Here is a 21,034-nt window from a genome sequence, read left to right as displayed (position 1 = left end):
ATGGCTAAGATCAAACCCATTTAGACCACGCAATCAAATTAATTTTGCCTGGTTTATAAACATATAGATGACAGCAGAGAAATTCTTTATAATGCTATTACACTTTGTATATTTACTTGGCTTAAAATTTTATAAATTATAAAATTTATAACTTACAAAATTATAATTTGTTTACTACACTTACGTTAACCTGGGGGAAAAAAATGAAGTTGCGATTTATGAAAATTAGAAGGAAAGAGGCTGTTGGTTCCAACAAAATTTGTCAACTTGAAAATAAATTTTTTAAGTTTATTTATTTTGAGAGAGAGAGAGAGCGACAGCACAAGTGGGGGAGGGGGAGAGAGAGAGAGAATCCCAAGCAGGCTCCACACTGCCAGGGCAGAGCCGGACATGGGGCTCAAACCCACAGAGCTGTGAGATCATGACCTGAGCCAAAACCAACAGTCATACACTCAACCAGCTGAGCCACCCAGGCGTCCCTTGAAAATAATTTTCATAACCATATTAACGGATATTTGTTAAGCCATTACTATTTGTAAGAGAATGTGATGTGCATTTTGATAGACTATCTAAGACCAGCACTGTGCTAGGCTCCACGAGGCTCAGATAAGAATTGAATAACAGTCCTTGCTTAAAATCTGGTTAAGGAAACAAGACTAACATAGCTAAAGCAGTTAGAGAGCAAATGTGGCATATATTTAAGACTGAGTGGAATGTACAAACTCCTAAAATTATAATGCTGAATGTCTCTTAGTATTCTTTGGTGTTAAGCTTCTCTTTTTGCAGGTCCTGACTTTAGGAAGTAAATGCCATAGAGTTCCAAAAAAGGGCAAATCAATTCATTCAGTAGATAATTAGTGAGTGCCTACTATGGGCCAAGCATTCAAATTGTGATAATTGAAATTATTACAAAAAGGAAAACAAGACACAATTTAGCTATATGCATCTAGTGTTATGTATGGGAAGGAAATAAGAGGGATTTTAGTCATCTTAAGAGCTGGTCTTTTTCACTGTTCTACCTCCCGGGTTCAGTCCTATCCTGTGATACCGTGTGAACACTCCAAATGGAGAAGCAATGAAATTGGTGGTTAGGAAGCACAAGCGTTTCTCAAACAGCCCATGTTTAAACATACAGACATATTTAGGGGCACCTAGGTGGCTCAGTCGGTTGAGCATCCCACTCTTGATTTCAACTCAGACTGTGATCCCAGAGTCGTGGGATGGAACCCCGTGTCAGGCTCTGGGCTGAGAGCAAAGCCGGCTTAAGATTCTCTCTCTCCCTCTGCCCCTCTCCCTTGCTGTGCTTTCTCTCTCTCAAATAAAAACAAAACAAAACATACATGGATATTTATATTTTTCTATTATCAAGAAAATATTCAAATTCGATGCTGTAAACATTTAAAATCAGAAGTTAATGCTATTTTTCAGGATAAACAGTATGAGATTAAACTACCATTTAACTTTACAATTAATTTTTTCTCCCAGGAAGAACAATATTGGATTTTGGAGTCTGTAGTTCAGAGAACCACCAAGGTCCTCATCTTTAGTTACTAGCTGTCTGACGTTGGGTGAGTCATTTAATCTCTGTTTCCTTTACCTGTAAAAGGACGGTAGCAATATTCCTACTTTGTTGGGTTGCCCTGAGTTTAAATGAAGTAATGGAAAAAAAGATTTTAGCATTGTCCCTGGTACCTCATAGTCTCAATTAATGTTAAATATGATCCTTGGGAAATAGTTGGATTCATTAGCCTTTCTCTCCATTTACAATTCATAAAGCAGCCATGAAGTTCTTGGAGATGGTAGATGTATCTCTCCCTTAAAATAATATCTATTATTTTTTATTATTTTTAATTACCTGTTTCTGAAAACAAAAACTAAAAACCTAAAAATGTCTTAATTAAAAGATAGGTTTTAAAAAATGTTTACTTATTTTGAGAGAGAGAGAGAGAACTCGTGTGCACTTACAAGCAAATGAGAGGAAGGGTGGAGAGAAAGGGAGAGAGAGAATCCCAAGCAGGTGCAGGACTGGATCCCAGGAACAGTGAGATCATGACCTGAGCTGAAATCTGGAGTCAGATGCTCAACCGACTGAACCACCCAAGCACCCCAAAAGATAGGTTTTGAATGAGAGCAATACAACTTTGTATGTAAGACAAGTTTCAAAATGTTAACTTGCAGGGATCCAAATTCCTTGAGATCAGAATGGATGAAACTCCTATTTTAGAGCACAAGGAGGAATTAAGCAGAAGGCAGGGACCCAAGGAGCCAGCTTGGCAGAATGGGAGATTCTTCAAAGCATAATGAGAAGCTTTGCTTCTAGCAACAGAAGCCAACACTCATGAAATTGAAAATTCTATGAATTAACCAAAACAAGAGATAGGAAACGGAGCAATACAAAATTGCACAGGAAATCAAGTGATATATAGGTGGTTTATTAAACACTGCAGACCATCTTATGGACTTTGTTCTTGAATAAGTAGGCATCCTTTCAAAGTTAAGGAAAATAAGGCACAAGAGGGTGCCATGAATTTGCCATGAGTCACTAACTTAATATTCTTATATAGGTCCAGGCTAAATATTTCTTACCACAAACTTACCTAGGGGGGTGAATTCCTGAGAGACAGAAAGTAGATTAGTGGTTGCCAGGGGCTGGGGGTGGGGGAGATGTGGAGTGATGTTAAGGACATGTGGTTTCTTGATTAAAATCAGTGGGGATACAGTGGTGAAGAGCATAGACATAGTTCCTGTCCTTATGGAGATTATTTACCTATGAAGGAGACAAGGCAACAAAACAATCATTGTGTTAAATGTAATGGTTAAATGCAACGGTTAAATGCAATGGTTACAAAAGTGAAGAGAACTGGGTCAGTGGCACTTATGTAGGGAACAACTTCTAACAATGAGTAAGAGTCAGAGGTAGACGGATGGGAAGCAGCAGGAAGTAAATTATGGTGTTCCCAGCAAAGTAAACCATATATTCAAAGGCCCAGAGATGAAACAGCTCATAACATGTTTAGGAACTGAAAAATATTTAGATCAATGGGAACAAGGTAGGAGGCAAGGAGAGGCTTGGAAACGGGGGTCAGACCACACAGAGACTCATAGGTCATATTAGAGTTTGGTCTCTGTCCTAGAAACAGTGGAGAAGCAACAGAAGTGATTAGGGAAGCAAGTGACACGATCAGATTTGTTTTTAAGAGATCACTGCAGAATGGAGAATGATTAGGATGAGGCAAGCCTGGAGGCAAGGAGACTAGTTTGGAGAGATAATGTGACTGAACCAGGCTGGTAGCCCTGTGGATGATAAGAGGTAGAGAGATGGAAGAGATACTTTGGAAGTGGAATCATCAGGACTTCGTGATTGCTGGCTATGAGATATTAGAGGGATTCGAGGATTATTCTGGCATGGGCAACTTACAGTCATTCACTGAGCTGAGAGCACAGAAGGGGAGGAGATCTGGGGAGATTTCCGTGTTAGAAATGTTAAACTTGAGGTGCCTCTGGAGATAGCCAAAAGAATATGTCTAGCAGGCAGTGGGTAGTACATGTCTAAAGTTCAGGAGAAGGAATGTCCTAGAGCCATGGATCAGTGAGTCATCATCAATTTAGGGATGGTAATTGAAGGCCTGGGAGGAGATGAAGTCCTGGGCAAGTAGAATGAGAAGAGAGGGATCTCAGAATAAAATAATGAGGAGCACCAACAAGTAAGAAAAGGACAAAAGGGAGGAGGCTGCATAGGAGACCGAAGCCAAGAGGAAGGAGTAGAATCAGAGAACCATTGTGTCCCAGAAGCCAAGGAGAGGAAGAAGTGGTCAAATGTGTCAGATGCTGAAAGAGAAGTCAGTAGAAGAAGGACTGAGAATTCTCTATTGAATCTAGTAACAAGGAACTTCGAGATTTCAGTGGAAACCCAGATTCCAGTAAGTAGATGAGTGATCTGAAGAGAAGACAATGGAAACAATTCTTTGGAGAAGTGGGTCTGCAACATCGCTGGACAGAAATGTGGAATCAAATGAAGTTTCCTTAAATGAAAAGCATGGGAGAGAGGTAATTGAATGACAAAAAGATAAAAAAAGAAATTAGCCAATAAAGAGGGGGAAGTTGAAAATGCACAAGAGAGGGATTAAAAAAAATTTTTTTAAATGTTTATTTTTGACAGAGAGAGACAGAGCATGAGCAGGGGAGGGGCGGAGAGAGAGGGAGACACAGAATCTGAAGCAGGCTGCAGGCTTCGAGCGGTCAGCACAGAGCCCGATGCAGGGCTCGAACCCATGAACCATGAGATCATGACCTGATCTGAAGTCGGACGCTCAACCGACTGAGCCACCCAGGCGCCCCAAGGGAAGGATTTTAATAGAAAAAGATACTGATAGAAGGCAGGAGGGAGTCTTTCACTTTAGATTGGAGAATAGGAGAGACATCTCCTATAACAGAGGGTGAAGAAGGAGATGTTCTGTACCTATTTAAATTTCTGGGCATCACGCAGTGTGTACAGGACCCAGCTTCTACTAGCTCATGGCAGCCAATAGTTAAATTTTCAGAAATTTTGAGAGCCGGCTAGTATACATCAAAAGCTTGAATTCAGCCACTGTGGGAATATTTACACCATGGAAACTGATCAACACTATAAATCAGAACTTCCTCACACCCCAAACCCCCAAAGAGTCAGTTATTGGTCATTTACTAGTATACCACTGGCCAGGGTATAAAAGTGAAGGAGTACCTAACCCGATAGCACTGTTCTGTCTTTTGGGTAGAAGGGAAGATTGAATGCCGGTGTCAGAGGTTCAGGGAAAATGAAGAGAGGTTGAATTCTGTGGAGCGTGGCAAAAAGAACCACTTAGGGAAATGCTGAATGATTACCAGGCTGTGCTGAGGTTGGAGACTACTGGTCTATGGTAGAATCAATGTGATGCATGCAGTTGTATGATTTCTCCCATGAGCTCAGTAGCCTGGGGATCTCAGCAGAGAAGTAGATAGGTGGTTTGATTCAGAGCCATTCTCTTGCCTGGCAGTTGTGATGGAAGAAGTAAATGGAGCAAGGATAATGAAGCTGTTTGCAAGAAAGTAGCTGCAATAATGGGCCACGGCACCTCAAACTGTAAAGGGAAAGAGGTGAAGATAGGAGAAGGTGGTGGGTAAGTACAAGGTGAAGGAGTCATGTTTTCCTGGTATTATGTGCTCCGAGTGCCCTTACTGTCCTGGTCTCATTTTTGCAAGTAAGCTCTCCCATTTGGCAATGCCACTTTTGGAATGCATCATCTAGATCCAAGCCCCTCAGTCTTATTCAATGCTCCAGTTTGGTCCGACCCTCAAAGACTATATTGTTGTCCTTGTTTTAGACATCCTATGTTAAAGATTCGATGCCCAGTGTCATCAGAAGAATTTAGCATCATTGTTAAACACACGGCATAAATGAGGTGAAGCAGGAATAGACAGTTTTTTAACATTTTAGTGGGAATGATCTGATATTTGAAAATCTTTTGCTTAGCATTAGCTAACTGATGAACCATCACCAATGAATATCATTGAGGAACTGTAGTTCATCAATAGCGAATATAATTGCCATTAAAACATCATTTTGCAAATTATTAGAACAGAGAAGTACTAAATAACACAGTGTACCAGGGTGGCTCAGTTGATGAAGCGTCCAACTTTGGCTCAGGTCATGATCTCCAGGTTCATGGGTTCGAGTCCCACATCGGGCTCTGTGCTGACAGCTCAGAGCCTGGCGTCTGCTTTGGATTGTGTCTCCCTCTCTCTCTCTCTGCCCCTCCCCAACTTTCTCTCTGTCTCTCAAAAATAAACATGAGAAAAGAAGTACTAAATAACACAGGGGAAACTTCAGAGAGTTAATGTAAAATCTCAAAATGGCCTTCAAATACACATAATTTCTGGAGTAGTTTCCCACCAAGAAGAAGACTCTTTCTGGATTATACAGAATTTGTTTATGGATATCCTTAGAAGCTCACCTAGAGATGGGATTGTTACTGATGGCGGAACAGCAAGAAAACAAATCTGCTGTTATAAGAAAATACTGTAGGGCACAGGAACTATCACTTTAATTTCAAAGGACAATGAGCTTTTATAGCTGAAACCTGCTTATACCTTCCAAAGCCTCTAAACAATAGAACTGTCAGAAATCTGTGTAGTCGGTGGACTGTCTTCCCCATGTCACCTTTCCCTAAGATTGAGTAAATTGAGTACAGTGCCAGTGTTCCATTTCTTAACACGTATATGTTGCAGGAATTTTCTTTCTGAATTAAAAATGTCGTTTCAGTAAGATAATTGAATTGATGGTACTCTTGTGTTTGCAATTCATCACAATTAGTGCCAGATTCAACAAATACAATCCATTTTCACACAGTATGTGTGAGATGAGCTGGATGTCATGGCTTTGAAATAGCTAAACTCCCTGGTGCTACGGATGTAAACCTTGCCTACGTAACTTCTGTTCTTGCTTATGAGGTAAGTGAAGGTGAATGCCATGAACACTGTCATACTGGGGAGGATACTTTCTTCTTCATCAAAGCGGGAAAGTGCATTTCCTGCTTGAATAGCTGATCCATCAAAAACATGGCAAGTAAAGCTATCGATTTTAGTCCCTTCACGCTAGATTTTTTTCTTACCATTTTTTTTTTCTAACCTTGAGGTATTCAGATATGCAGTGAGAGAGAGAGGAGGTATCAGGGAGAGCAGGAAGTGTGCAGATTTTTTTTTCTTGTGTCACTCTTCGTTTTGGCCAGCAAGGGGAGTTACAGGAACAATTTCAGTTGTTTGAGCTGAGACGCTTGACGACATACCTCCCACAGCTGATTAGTCCCCGTGTCTCTTGCACTGGCCTTTCCCTGTAACCCCGCTAGTATTTTACTGTTATGTACCAGTGTAGTTTCCCTTTCATCTAATAGTTTGCTGGCCCCAAATTAATTGTGAACTTCAAAGTAAAAACTCTACCGGAATGGTGGGACATTGAAAATGAAGTGAGCTTCTATGCCCAGGTGGCATAAAAATCTAATTGTAGCCGGGAGCAGCCCTAGCCCCCTTAATGCGGATAAGACAGCATTCAACTGGCTTCAATAAAAAGAGACTTAAATGGAAGGGAGGTGGCCTTGAGGAGAGCCGCCAGGACTGCCAGGACTGAGAAGGCCATTGTTCTAAGTTCTCCTGGGGTTTATAGAGATTGACAAGGCACCTGCTGCTTTCCAGAGCTGACCGTTCTCGGGTCAGCCCTGAAAACACCCAGGGCTGGGACATTCCCCCAGCTGGCCCCTAACTGGCCCCTAGCCATCCAGGTGGTGGAGATTCAAAGATGTAGGTAGAAGGTGTGGGAAGAGCCCTCGAGAGGAATCTGGAGAGATTGTTTCCAGTCTGTGAACCCAGGAGAGCTTTCTCCCTTTTCAATCGTATTTCATGCTTCTTAGCTTCCACCAAGGTTTTCTGTGGCCTTCTGTGGAGTTCGTTTGCTAGTAACATTTAATCACTGACCACTTTCACAGATAATGGTTCATTTTATTCGTTTAGTTTGGGACCAAAATCAAAGATTATGTGCCCTACTTAGTGCCCTGATCCTGCTTTCCCAATCCCCACCCTAGCTGTTAAACATATTACTTTGCTGTTAATGGCAAAATAGATTAAAAATCAGTAATCACTGTTTTTCTCCAAGTGAAGATCAAATTTTTATTTCAATGATTTAAAAGATATGTTTTGAATAAATTACATGCCTCAAGCTTTGCTTATGGACAGACTGTGTTGTATAGAGGAGAGGATCTGGCCCATGTGGATTTTAATTCTGACTTTGCCACTTTTGAGCCATATAATCTGGGATAAATCACAGAATTTTGTCAGGGCTTAAGTATTCTCGCTACAAAACTGGGGAGGGTGGACTAACGGAATGGACAAGATTCCAGACTCAGGAGCCAGGCAGACCAGGGTTTTATCCTGACTATATCATGTATTAGCTGGATCACTTTAAGCAAGTGACTATTAGCATTATTTTAAAGTTTTAGTGAAATAATGTACATGAAACCCTTCACATCATTCTTATAATAAGCATTCAACAAAGAATAGTTATTATAATAATTATGAAAATGATCTTAATTATTAAAGTTCTATTAGGGCCTTAAAAAAAAAGGCCCTAATTATTTATTAGGGCCTTAAAAAAAAAGGCCCTAATTATTTATTAGGGCCTTAAAAAAAAAGGCCCTAATTAATTATTAAAGTTCTATTAGGGCCTTAAAAAAAAAGGCCTCCAAAAGGCAATGACTTCACTCTGAAATGTTGTGACCAATTGTTATGAATACACCCACTCATCAGATCTGTCCTTCTTCAGGGAATTATGGAACAGGCAGCAATTATACAACTTTGCAAAATACTTAGATTTATAATACTATAATAACATATTTAGCAAAAAATGGGGTTATAGGCATTATAATAAATACGATCATGGGTTGATTTCCTCTTTTTGTTATAGTGTAATGCCCACTAGAAAATCTTTAAAGGTTAAAATGCATATTCAGTAGTAACACTAAGAGTGTGACAAATGGAGTGATTAGCTCCTTTTAATTTTAAAACTGATTTAGGATTTTCTTTTAGTTCATAAGTTGTAAAAATGTTATCTCTATAATGTTTGGGCTTAATTTAAAATTATTCTCAGACAGAGGCTCCTGGCTGGTTCAGTCAGTAGAGCATGCAACTCTTGATCTTAGGGGTCATGAGTTCAAGCCCCACATTGGGGTAGAACTTACTTTAAAAAATAAGTAAATAAAATAATAAAGTATACAGTTTGATAAGTTTCTTAAAAATAAATAAAGTTATTCACACACATAATTATTAGAAATGAGCTGTGTTGGGACACCTGGGTGACTCAGTTGGTTAAGCGTTCGGCTTCAGCTCAGGTTGTGATCTCATGGCTTGTAAGTTCGAGCCCCACATTGGGCACTGTGCCAACAGCTCAGAGCCTGGAACCTACTTCAGATTCTGGGTGCCTCCTTTTCTGCCCCTCCCCTGCTCACACTCTGTCTCTCTCTCTCAAAAATACATAAACATTAAAAAACAATTTTAGAAATGAGATGTATATGCTAGCTTTACAGCTAGGAAGACAAACTAATATAATCCATTGAATAAATGTATATTGAATGCCGATTATGTTCCAGGTACTACTGGAGGTGTTGGGATATAGCAGTGAGTAAAATAGAACAAAGCCCTACGCTCATAAAACTGACCTTCTCCTGGGGTTTACCATCTGTTAGGATGCCAGCCCTAATTGAGGACTCATCTGTCAGGCTCTGGTAACAAGAACTGGGAGACCACACCAGGAGTCATTAAAAAAGAACGCTATATCTGACTGGTGACTTCCACCAAGGCCAGGACTGTGCTGAATTTACCAACGTCACCACAGAGCATTCCTGTCCAATCAGACAGCCACCGGCCACGTGTGGCTATTGAGCGCTTGAACTGTGGCCAGTCCAAATTAAGATACATATAAAGTATAAAATACATATTGGATTTGGAAGACCTAGTAGGAAAACAGGATGTAAAATATCTCAGTAATAATTTCATATTGATGGCATGTGGAAATAAAAATACTATAAATACATTAGGTTAAATAAAATACATTATTAAGATTAATTTCACATTTGTGTTTACTTTTAAAAGCGTGGCTACTAGAACGTTTTACTATTATACACGTGGCTCTCATATTCCTGTATGTCAGTGCTGGTAGAGTGTCTGTCCAGGCATGAGTCGATGTAACACCACAAACTTCTCAGCCAGTGCAGGTGGGAGACAACCCTGCCAAAAAGTCAAAATGTGCCATCTCCTACCTTCATCTCCTACCTTCTCTTCTTTTAGGTACTGCCTGATCCCTGAGTCTTCTGTCTGGAGTTCCTCCTTGCAGATACCTTCTTTGGAGCCATTTGCAGGCAGTTTCCAGGCTTCAAAACTGGCCCATCCTATCAGAACCCTTCTGCTCAGAGTTCCTTTCCTGCAAAGTAGTCTGCTTTCTCAGATGTTAATAGATTCTGATAGCTTAGGATATCATCCTTTAAGATGCATCCATTAAATGCATGTTGCCCTTTAATAAAATGCCTTAGCTGAGAGAAGTCAATCTCCAGTAGTGGGGAATTTGTGCCCAATAAGAGAGTTGGAGCACCATTTCTTCATGGCATGGAAGCCACAGAAGCATGAAGACTATAATCCCACCTTGTCTACAGTTGTCCATTGAGATCAAGACAGGCCAGTTCCTCTTTACAAATCCTCTCTCCCTGGTGTTTGTACACCATTTCACAGTCTACAAAGTGCTTTCACAGATTTCCCAGTTTAGCCTCCAACCATTCCATGAAATAGGTAAGGATGACCTCATTAGTTGCTTTATATAGAAGATTTTTTAAAATGAGGCCAGAAGGCAAAAGGTCTTCTAGCTGGTGAAGCCTGTGAAGGAGGAGGAGGAGTACCAGATACTCAGAGGGACGGGGAGAACAGTGGAAGAAAGTGACTAAGAATGTTCTAAAGATCTTAGCTAGGGGAGGTGGGGGTGGGGTGGGGGAGGGAAGGCTAGATTAGAACATCATGGTGGGGAATATACTGCATCTCAGGGGGTGGCTTATTTACAAATAATACTAAAGACATATTCTGATACAGAGGGGAGGAAAAGGGAAGTAACCATTAATGGAATAGGAAAAAAATACAAAAGAGACTCCAAATTAACAAAGGAGAAAATGAAACATATATTAAGCTGTTGAAATGAGCAAAAATAGAGAAAAAGAAACAGAGGGAATCAAAATCTAAATTAAATTAATGAATACAGAATAAGATAAGAACATTGGATGTGATGACCTGAATGTATCCATTAAAAAGCAGAAACTGGGGCACTTGGGTGGTTCAGTCGGTTAAGTGGTTAAGCGACTGACTCTTGATCTCAGCTCAGGTCATGATCTCACGGTTCCTGGGTTCAAGTCCCATGTCCGGCTCTGTGCTGACAGCTCAGATTCTGGAGCCTGCTTTGGATTCTGTGTCTCCCTCTCTCTCTGCCCCTCCCCCCACTCATGCTCTGTCTGTTTCTCTCTCTTTCTCTCTCTCAAAAATAAACATTAAACAAAAATTTTAAATGAGAAACTGCCAGATTTGGTTAAAAAAGCAAAAGTCAGCTGTATGATAATTACTAGGAACATGCCTACACAGAGTATCAAAGAAGGGATATACACGGGCGCCTGGGTGGCTCAGTCGGTTGAGCATCTGGCTTCGGCTCAGGTCATGATCTCGTGGTCTGTGAGTTTGAGCCCCGTGTCGGGCTCTGTGCTGACAGCTCAGAGCCTGGAGCCTGCTTCAGATTCTGTGTCCCCCTCTCTCTCTGCCCCTCCCCCACTCATGCTCTGTCTCTCTCTGTCTCAGAAATAAACATTTAAAAAAAAAAAGAAGGGATATACAAAGATAAAGTAGAGTTGGTGATATTAATACTAGACAAATGAGGGGCGCCTGGGTGGCTCAGTCGGTTGAGCGTCCGACTTCGGCTCAGGTCATGATCTCATGGTTCATGGGTTCGAGCCCCGCATCGGGCTCTGTGCTGACAGCTCGGAGCCTGGAGCCTGTTTCGGATTCTGTGTCTCCCTCTCTCTCTGCCCCTCCCCCACTTGCACTCTGTCTCTCTCTGTCTCAAAAATAAATAAACACTAAAAAAAAATACTAGACAAATGAAATTAAGTTGAAAGCACCAAACAAGGTGAAGAACATCATGTAAGGATATAAAATTATGTAAATAAACTTACAAAATTTAAAATTTATATATAAAAATGAAAATAACGAAAGTTTATCAGACTTAACCATTATTTAAAAATTACATTAAAGGAACTAAGTCTTTTAAATCTAAAATCTAGTTCTTTGAAAAGACCAGTGAAATCAAAACCTCACCCTCCTCACACATACTGCAAGAAGCAGAAGAGGCAAAATGAGGAGTGAGAAGTAAGTCATATCCCCACGTATAGGAGAGACTAAAGGGATAGGTGAAAATTACTTCTTGCAATTCTATGTCAGCAATTTGAAAATTTAGAGGAAATGACTAATTTCCTCATTAAAAAAAAAAAAAGCAAGTAAAATTGACCCCCAAAAGAAATAGAAAATGTGAACAGATCAATCACTAGAAAAGAAATTGAACAGATGATGAAAAACATCTTCTGTCAAAACCAAAACAAAAGCCACCAAAACTATACGGATAGCTTCCCAGTTAGGTTTATCTGACTTTCAAAGAAGAGATAATTACAAGGTTATTTACCATGCCAGATGATATTCTTCTAATTCATTGTATAAAACAGCAAACTTTAATACCAAAACCTGGAAAATATAACAACATAAAGGAAAGTATAGAACAATCTCACTTATGAATAAAAGTGCAAAAATTCAAAATAAAATATTAGCAAGCAAAATCCATGTAACAAAAGGATAATATATTATGACCAAACAGGATTTATTTCAGAAATACAAGAATGGTTCATTATTATATAATCTGTTACATAATCAAATGCATCAATAAAAGAGAAAAATATAGGCATTTTAATAAATGCTAAAAACTTATTTGATGGAATTCAGCAGCCATTCCTGCTAAAATCTCTTAGAAAAATAAGAATAGAAGGAAACTATTTAAATATCCTTAAGATTAGCAAAACTGAGCAAGCAAATATGCAGTGGCAAATCAAAAAAAAAATCATTTCCCTAAAAAATAGGATAGCTACCAGCACCAATATTATTTACATCACCTTATAAGTTTTGGGAGACAGAGAGATTAAAATAGCTGTCATTTACCTAGGAAAGAAAATTTAAAGGCCCCCCATTTTACACTAATATAAAATAAATTCAAGAAAGATTAAAAACTTAAATGTAAAAATGTAACTGAATAAAGATATCACACAAAGAAATCTAGGTTCCTATATGCTCTGTCTAAAGGCTGAGGCGATATCCTTTTCTAACCAAGGCTGAAAAATTCTGAAATTCTAAAAGGAAAGATAGATACAGTTGACTATGTAACAGTGACGGTCTTTGCATGACAGAAGATATAAATAACCCGATAAGCAAACAAAAGACTTGGAATCATTCTTTTATTCTTTAGGGTTTTTTTTCCTAGATGCATTATTTACACAATCTGGCAGAAAAGAGGCTACTTTCTCTCTGGGAAACAAATGTGGTCAGAGCTAGAGAAACTCTGAGGAAAAACAACCCACCCACACATAGAATTTCATGACTGTTGAAAGCCCACCCATTCACACTAGGTGTGGTCCACATACCCTAAATTAAGAATCCCTCAACAACGGGTGCCTGGATGGCTCAGGTGATTGAACATCCAACTTTGGCTCATGTCATGATCTTGCAGTTCGTGAGTTCAAGCCCCGCATCAGGTTTGTTGCTGTCACCCTGTTGGCAGGGAGCCCACTTCGGGTCCTGTAAAGAAACCGGCATGCTGCTTTCCATGGCAGCTATACCATTTTACATTTCCACCAACAGAGCACAAGGTTCTAACTTTGCCATATCCTTGCCCACACTTGTTATTTTATGCTTTTTTTTTTTTTTAATAGTAACCACCCTAATAAATGTGAGGTGATATTTCATTATGGTTTTAATTTGCATTTAAAAATTTTTTTTTATTTTATGGGAATGCAAGCTGGTGCAGCCACTCTGGAAAACAGTATGGAGGTTCCTCAAAAAACTAAAAATAGAACTACCCTACGACCCAGAAATTGCACTACTAGGCATTTATCCAAGGGATACAGGTGTGCTGTTTCCAAGGGACACGTGCACCCCATGTTTATAGCAACACTATCCACAATAGCCAAAGTATGGAAAGAGCCAAAATGTCCATCGCTGGGTGAATGGATAAAGAAGATGTGGTATGTATATACAATGGAATATTACTCGGCAATCAAAAAGAATGAAATCTTGCCATTTGCAACTACATGATAGAAGTGGAGGGTATTATGCTAAGTGAAATTAGTCAGTTAGAGAAAGACAAAAATCATATGACTTCACTCATATGAGGACTTTAAGAGACAAAACAAATGAACATAAGGGAAGGGAAACAAAAATAATATAAAAACAGGGAGGGGGACAAAACAGAAGAGACTCACAAATACGGAGAACAAACTGAGGGTTACGGGAGGGGTTGTGGGAAGGGGGATGGGCCAAATGGGGAAGGGGCGCTAAGGAGTCTACTCCTGAAATCATTGTTGCACTATATGCTAACTAACTTGGATGTAAATTTTAAAAAAATTAAATTAAAAAAAAACTATGTTAAAAATAAAAAAAAATTAAAAATGGAATGACCATATGATCCAGCAATTCCACTTCAGGATATATACCAAAAGGATTGAAAAGGGATATTTGTTATTCACGATAGCCAAGAGGGGAAGCAGCCCAAGAGTCCCTCAACGGATGAATGGATAAATAAAATGTGGTGTATGTATACAATGCAATATCATTTAGCTTAAGGCAGGAAACTCTGAGACACGCTGCATTATGGATAAGCCCTGAAGACAGTCTGCCAGGTGAAATGTTATCAGTCACAAAAAGACAAATGCTCATATGATGGGGCGCCTGGCTTGCTTAGTCAGTTGAGCATCTGACTCTTGATCTCAGCTCAGGTCTTGGTCTCAGGGTCATGAGTTCAAGCCCCGCATTGGGCTCTGCACTGGGTGTGAAGCCTACTTAAAATTAAACATAAAAATAAGTAAATAGATAGGTAGTAGATGATAGATAGATAGATAGATAGATAGGTAATAAAAAGACAAATGCTCATATGCGTATCTACATTAGTCAAATTCATAGAAATAGAAAGTAGAATGGTGGTTTCCAAGAACTGAGGCGAAGGGGAAATAGGGAGTAGTTGTTTAATGGGTATAGAGATTCAGTGTCACAAGATGATAAAGATCTGGAGATTGGTTGCACAACAGTGTGGATTTACTTAACACCACTGAACTGTACATTTAAAAATAGTTAAGACGGTAAATTTTATGTTCCATGTATTTTACAATTCCCCAAAAAATTCCTGCCTCACACATTTTCTACATATTCATAATTTTAACTATTATAAGCATATGCAAATGACCCCCAATCTATAACTTCAACATAAGTTTCTCCCCTGACATAATGATTTATATCTCTGATTTCCTGCTGGGCTTCTCTTGCTGGATTGTATTCCACTGGCTTTTCAAACTCAACATGCCCCAGAGTGATTTTAGCCACAAACCTGCTCATCCTCCTATTTCCTATTCCATGCCTGTGGATGAATGAATAAATGGATGAATGCATCTTGCATCTTTTTCATAGGAACCTAACAATCTGTCTGCTATCAAGATAATGGGTCATTTGAATAATGTTTTTTTGTATTGGTTTTATTGGCATATAATTCACCTACCATACAATTTACCCATTTAAAGGATACAATTCATGGCTTTTAGTTTATTCACGAAGTTGTGCAATCTTTACCATAATCAACTTTGGAATATTTTCATCACTTCCCTCTAAAAAACACTATTTTTTTTACCTATTACCCCCACAGTCTTTCCATCTCCTCTAGCTTTAAGCAACCACAAATCTACTTTATGTCTCTTAGATTTGCCTATTATGGACATTTCGCATAAATGGAATCCCATGATATGTGATCTCTTGTGACTATCTCCTTTCACCTAGCATGATGTCTTCAGGGTTCATCCATGCTGTAGCATATATCATCAGTACTTTATTCCTTTTTCTGGACAAATAATATTGCATTGTATGGATAAATCACACTTTGTCCATTCATCAGTCTGTGGGTAGTTGGGGTGTTTCTGTTTTTAAGTTATTACGAAAAATGCTGCCATGAACATTCATATATGTTTTTGTGTGGACATACATTTTCATTTCTCTGCAGTGTATACCTAAAAGTGAGTGAATTGAAGGTTCAAATGGTAACTATACGTTTAACTTTTTCAGGAGCTGCCAGACTGTTTTCCACGGTGGCTGCACCAATCCTACATTCCCACCAGCAGTGTATGGTTCCACTTTCTCTACATCCTCATCAACACTTCTTATTTTCTGGTTTTGTTTGTTTTTGTTTATTTTTAGTCCAGCCATTCTAGTGGGTGTAAAGTGGTATCTCACTGTGATTTTAATTTGCATTTCCCTGATGATTAGTGATGTTGAGCACCTTTTCATGTGGTCATTAGCCATCTGTGTATCTTCTTTGGAAAAACATCCATTTGGAGAATGTCCAGATCCTGTACCCATTTAAAATTTTTTTCTTGTTATTAAGTTCTTTATATATTCCAGATACAAGTCCCTTATCAGATAAATGATTTGAAAATATTTTCTTCTATTCTATGTGTTGTGTTTTCACTCCCTTGGTAGTGTCCTTTGCATCACTAAATGTTTTGCTTTTGACGATGTATATTTAGATTTTTGATGAAGTCTATCTCTTTTTTCTTTTGTTGCTTGTGCTTTTGGTGTCATACCTAAGAAATTTACCTAATCCAAGGTCACACATATTTACTACTCTTTTTTTTTCTGTGAGTTTTGTAGTTTACGCTCTTACGTTTAGGACTTTGATCCATTTGTGTTGATAATTACATATGTATTGAGGTAGGAGTCCAGTTTCATTCTTTTGAATGTGGACACCCAGTTGTCCCAGTACTATTTGTTTAAAAACACTGTCCTTTCTACACAACCAGTGGAATTGTTGCCTTTTGCAAGTTTGAAATCATGGCAGGTCCAGAAACTGATGCCCAACTCCATCTCACTGGTATCAAAAACTATTTCAACTCTTATACTTCAAGTTAAGGTCGGAAAAACACCAGCTGTGAAAGCAACAGAAATGGATCTTAAACTGTGCCTCACCTGTTAAATTCCCATGCCTGGAGAAGCTAATGACAACTCATAATGCGATACTCAATTTGTACAATATATTATGAATCTGGAAAAAAAAATAAAAACACTGTCCTTTCTGGTCTAGTTAACCTTATCAAAACCCAATTGAACATAGAAATAGGAGTCTATTTCTGGATTCTTTCATTCTATGCCATTGATCTACACATACATCTTATGCCAGTACCACACTATCTTCAATACTGTTGCTTGGTAGTCAGTTTTGAAATTGAGAAATGTGAGTCCTCCAATTTTATTTATTGTTCTTTCAAGATTGTTTTAGCTGTTGTTGGTACCCTGAGTTTACATATGAATTTTAGGATAAACGTCAATTTCTACCAAGAAACCAGATGGGATTTTTAATAGAGTTGTGTTGCATCTATTGAACTAATATAATTTTTATTTATGAGTTGTGGCTTTCAGACCAAATTTTAGTTCTGTTACTTTTTTCAGGGAAATTCATTGGTTTTCCAATTAATTGAAGGCAAGCAAGTACACAGAGTAATACTAAAAGGCAAGATACAATTTTTAAAGTTTATATTTTGCTGCAAATTTAAATGAAATCAACACTTTTACACTTAACTAGAAAATTACTTATGAAATAAGCAGTTTCTCAATGGTTTGGTTTGTCAGGAACCTTGTAGCTATCTGGTAACTTGTTTGCTTATGATTCTGGACAGTTATACCTAGAATTCAGGTTGCCCCAGTCTAAATGTCAAGGTTTGTATCAAGTACAACTTTTAATAGTTTCTTCAACTTTTCAAGTTAGGCAAAATATTATTTTCAAAGAACAAGGCCCCAGTTTACATCAGTACCTTAAAAAAATAAAGCTTTATTTGCACGTGTGATAATTATCATGAAAGCATTTTTTTGGGTACGAGCTAACTTTCCGGATTTGTGCTTTGCTTTAGAATAAAGCACAATACTCTCCTTGTCTACCTAAGCAGTGTGTCCTTGAAAACTATTAAAATCGTTTACACATTCTTTGCAGCATTATGTACTCATATAAATATAAAGGTCATTCAGCTAGCAGCACTAACGGTATCGATCATTTATAAAAGTATTTAGACATTATGCTTTTACATCACTATTTCTTTTGACTAGTATATTGTAGTGTGTCTTTTTAAACCAGGAATATGTATGAAATTATGTTTCCTTATCCATTAATTGAGATTTTTGAACTTACCCTGATGCAAAAAAAAAAAAAAAAAAAAAGAAGAAGAAGAAATGACTGCCTAAGTTTAAGACTTAAAAGTCCCTCTCACTAACATTTGTGGTGGTATTTTCATTGTATGAAGGTAGTGACTTAATTGATGTTGTTGTTCTTAATGCTGCTATTATTTCTGGCAATAATAACAGTTTTCTTGACCACACTTTGTTTCATTTCTCCTAATAGGATAAATTTTTAAAAACGAACAACAGGGTGCATGGGTGGCTCAGTCGGTTAAGCATCAGACTCCTGACTTTGGCTCAGGTCATGATCTCACAGTTCATGAGTTCTGGCACCACATCGAGCTCTGCACTGACAGTGCAGAACCTGCTTGGGATTCTCTGTCTCCCCCTCTCTCTGCCCCTCTCCCACACCCTCTCTATCTCTCTCTCAAAAATAAGCATTTAAAAATTGTTTTTAAACGAATATTGAAGGTGACTCCAGATCGTAATCCTCAGGACTTTTCCTTTTTGTCTAATCTTAATCACCTGAAAGCTAGGCTTTTCTAGAACCTCATCTGTTGACCTCTAATTATAGGTTCATCAAAAGAGTATTTGGGGTACAAAGAGCTTTTAACCGAGATGTTTTCCCCTCAGTTAAAGGAGCCAAAAGCAGGATAATTGAAGGGGTTAATCTGTAAGAGAAGCATCCTATTTTTCCTAAAATTTTCTGGAGACTTTGAAGTAAGTTATCTGAATAATTGTCTTTGTGTGACATGTCTCTTTCAGAAAGGGATCTACTCTGAGTGTGCCTTCTAATGCTCAGAAACACCAACACACACCTGGAACCCACAGCAACGGATCACTGGAAGACAAAATGCACAAGAATAATATTTCACCCGGCAACGAGGACTGAGATTTGCAAATAAAATGGCTGGAGGAGAAGGAGCATCCCCATCACCTGGAAATTGTTTTATTAGGCAGCAGCTGGGTTTTCAACTCTGTTAGTTGGATTTTTGTTTGTTTTCAAACTTTTCGGGGGTTGTTAGCCTGAGGTCCATTGGTCGCGTTCAACGTGATTCTGGATGAAAAAATTAAAGTTTTGTTTTCACTAACCTCTACACAAAAGGCAGCATTTCCTTCAATAATGAATGTGGGCAGTACATCATGCTAGTATTAGTACCTGTGACCTTTTCATTAAAAGAAATCACACAGTTTTTCATAGCCCACTATGACTGCTGCACATCTTGCAAATATTGTTTAAGCTACTTCAAATGTATGTAGTCATTAAGTGGCTCAGTCAGTTAAGCGTCCAACTCTTGCTTTCAGCTCAGGTCATCATCTCACGGTTTTGTGGGTCCGAGCCCCGCATTGGGCTCTGCACTGGCAGCATGGAGCCTGCTTGGGATTCTCTGTCTCCCTCTTGCTCTCTATTCTTCCCCCACTCTGTCTCTCTCAAAATAAATAAACTTTAAAAAAGTAAACAAACAAACAAAAAAAGACATCACTCTTGAACAAGTAAAGACATTGGTGGTGCAAAAATAAAAAATAAAAAAAAAAAAGAAGCCAGCAAGTGTAGGCTTAGGTGAAGTGGGACTTGAAATGTGTTCTGAAGAGGGGGCTGCCCGTATATGGTCATTGAACATTCCCCATCTCTTTGCTCCCTGTGTTTGGCTGGAACTATGCCAGTTTCAGTATCCATTAGCATGCCAGGTCCTGGTTAGCTCCAGGTCTGCCTAAACTAGATTCGAACTACAAGGGTGGCCCTTGGCCAGCCCTGGATCATCTCAATTTCGGATTTTCACTTTTGAGTAAGTCTTGGTGTTGTTGGACAAGTTAGGACATGCTGACTGGGCCCCCGACTCCCCAAAGGCCACTCTGCATTTATCCCTTCAGTGGCCACTAAATGTTTTGGGAAAAGTGTGAAAATAGTGGCCACCCAAACCATAAATCAGAAGTGGAAAAAACATACTGATAGGGGCGCCTGGGTGGCACAGTGGGTTAAGCGTCTGACTTCAGCCCAGGTCATGATCTCACAATCCTTGAGTTCGAGCCCCGCATCGTGCTCTGTGCTGACAGCTCAGAGCCTGGAGCCTGCTTCAGATTCTGTCTCCCTCTCTCTCTGCCCCTCCCCTACTCATGCTCTGTCTCTTCTCTCTCTCTCTCAAAAATAAATAAACATTAAAAAAAATTTTTTTAATTAAAAAAAACCCCACACACTGATAAAGGCATGAGTTTTATGAACAATGTCATGCCAGAGAGACCAGGAGATGGGAACCAAAAAAGTGGAAAGACAAAATGATAACTTATTCAAGGAGAAGTCTACCGTCTAACCCAGTGGCCTACTTAAATCATTACATTTTAATTATAGCTGCTTCTTGCACAAATAAAGTGACATTGCCGGTAAAAACGTTCAGCTTACTGTGCATTAATTACCTCCAGGTCCATCTGGTATTTCTAGTTTTTTATGTTTGTATTGTGAGAGTGAAGAGGAAAAAAAAAATGTTCCCTTCTTTTCACTCACTTTAAACAAATATTGTGTGTGGCTAACAGGGTTTGCTCTACAGCGGGAGCTGCCTTTCCGATTAATGGTTTCTTTAAATTTGTGATGGGTAAAGGAGGATTCTTAAAAATAGAAGCCCCAGGTTTTAACCTCAATACTTCCTCTGTTTCACCTGGTTATGTTCCTGTACACGACCCTGTCTTTTGCCATTCTCAGATTTTCTCGGCCTATTTGACATAGAAATTGGGGGGAGAAATAAAAGAGGTGGGGGAAAGACAAAGTTGATGTGAAGTTCTTTGAGTGTAGTAAAAAGTTGAGCAGACATATTGTCGCAAAATGTCTTTTAAATTTCTACTACAGAGATACCTCATCTTATTGCCCTCTGCTTTATTGTACTTCACAGACGTGTGTTTTTCCAAGTTGAAGCTCTGTGGCCCCCTGCAGCGAGCAAGTCTAGCGGCACCATTTTGTCAACATCATTTGTTCACTTTGTGTCTCTGCGTC

At 38.9% G+C, this 21,034-nt stretch overlaps 1 long non-coding RNA gene across 2 annotated transcripts in view; it reads left to right on the top strand.

Moving 5' to 3' along the window:
- The window catches only part of LOC132692585 (uncharacterized), a 34,126-nt gene extending 14,984 nt beyond the window's left edge, over positions 1 to 19,142 (top strand). For both annotated transcript variants that reach the window (XR_009616444.3, XR_009616445.3), the window contains 2 exons: positions 1,486 to 1,568; positions 18,817 to 19,142. This is a non-coding gene — a long non-coding RNA (uncharacterized LOC132692585). The remainder of the gene's footprint in view (positions 1 to 1,485; positions 1,569 to 18,816) is intronic.
- The last annotated feature ends 1,892 nt before the right edge of the window (positions 19,143 to 21,034 follow it).

The sequence above is a fragment of the Panthera onca genome, chromosome B1 (assembly GCF_046562875.1).
Source record: "Panthera onca isolate mPanOnc1 chromosome B1, mPanOnc1 haplotype 2, whole genome shotgun sequence".
NCBI lineage: Eukaryota > Metazoa > Chordata > Mammalia > Carnivora > Felidae > Panthera > Panthera onca.
This window is presented reverse-complemented; position numbering and strand designations above follow the sequence as displayed.